This window comes from Lathyrus oleraceus, chromosome 6, assembly GCF_024323335.1.
Source record: "Lathyrus oleraceus cultivar Zhongwan6 chromosome 6, CAAS_Psat_ZW6_1.0, whole genome shotgun sequence".
Taxonomy (NCBI): domain Eukaryota; kingdom Viridiplantae; phylum Streptophyta; class Magnoliopsida; order Fabales; family Fabaceae; genus Lathyrus; species Lathyrus oleraceus.
The window spans coordinates 420,923,609-420,925,090 of NC_066584.1; positions in this window are offsets into that span (position 1 = coordinate 420,923,609).

The following is a 1,482-nucleotide window of genomic DNA, read 5'->3' on the forward strand; positions in this document are numbered from 1 at the left end:
GAGAATGAAAGACAATGATGAGCCACCTATTAAAGAAGGTCTTGAGCCTGGATCCATTTGAGGTTTAGTGTTCGACGGTGCTGTCAACATGTATGGACATGACATAGGAGCTGTAATTATCACTCCTCGAGGTTTACATATACCTTTCGCAACAAGGATGGATTTTGATTGCACCAAAAACATCGCAGAGTACGAGGCATCCATCATTGGTTTGGAAGAGGCTATTGATATGCGTATCAAATTTCTTGAAGTGTTTAGTGACTCGGCTCTTATCATTATTCAGATTAAAGGAGAGTGCGAAACTCTTCATCCGGGTTTGATCCCATATAGAGATTATACCAGGAGATTGTCTACTTTCTTTACTAAAGTAGATCTCTATCACATCCCTCGAGACGAGAACCAGATAGCAGCTGCTCTTGCTATGTTGTCCTCCATGTATCTGGTGAATTTGCATAGAGAAGTTCCCTCCATCACTATCCAGACACGTGATAAACCTACATATATCTTCAGTGCCGAAGCTGTGTCATATGAGAAACTGTGGTTTTATGATATCAAGTGTTTTCTTGAGAAGCAAGAGTACCCGCTTGGGGCGTCTAACAGAGATAAGAAGACCTTGGGGCAGTTGTCAGCTAATTTCTTCTTGAATGGGGATGCGCTCTACAAAAGAAACTTTGACATGGTCTTGCTCAGATGCGTGGACAAACACGAAGCAGACATGTTAATGACAGAAGTACATGAAGGGTCTTTTGGCACGCGTGCCAATGGATATTCTATGGTAAGAAAGATGCTCAGAGCTGGTTATTATTGGCTGACTATGGAGTCATATTGTTACCAATATGCTAGAAAATGCCAAAATGTTAGATATATGCAGACAGAGTACACATACCTCCTACACTTTTAAATGTGATATCTTCACAATGGCCCTTTGCAATGTGGGGCATTGATATGATCAGTATGATTGAACCGAAGGTGTCTAATGGACATCAGTTTATTCTTGTGGCAATTAATTACTTCACTAAATGGGTTGAAGCCGCATCATATATGTAGCAGGGTATTCGTTACCATTAGAGATATTGATTAAATCCAAGGTAAACCATACAAGTCGAGTCGCCACCGCACTTCTATTTATCCAAAGGAATGGTTAGCAAGCGAACAAAAACCTAAAAGTTTTATCAAATAAAAAACTAGTAAAAATGTCAGAGATCTGGGTAAGAGGGTTGGTTATGCAATGGGAAGGTTTTAAGCACCCAAAACATCCTAGGTACTCCTAGGGAGCCCTTTTCACACTTGTTGTAAGGTTGGTACTTTGTGAAAGTTTATTTGTGCAAACATGATTGAAGAGATGAGAAGAGAATATACAAGTTATTTACATTTTTTGTTTGGATGGATAAACCCATTGCCTACGTACCATCTTAAAAAAAGATTAGGATCAAAACCTCGTAGTTCGGGGTAAAAATCTCAAAATGAGTTGGTGAATTGATT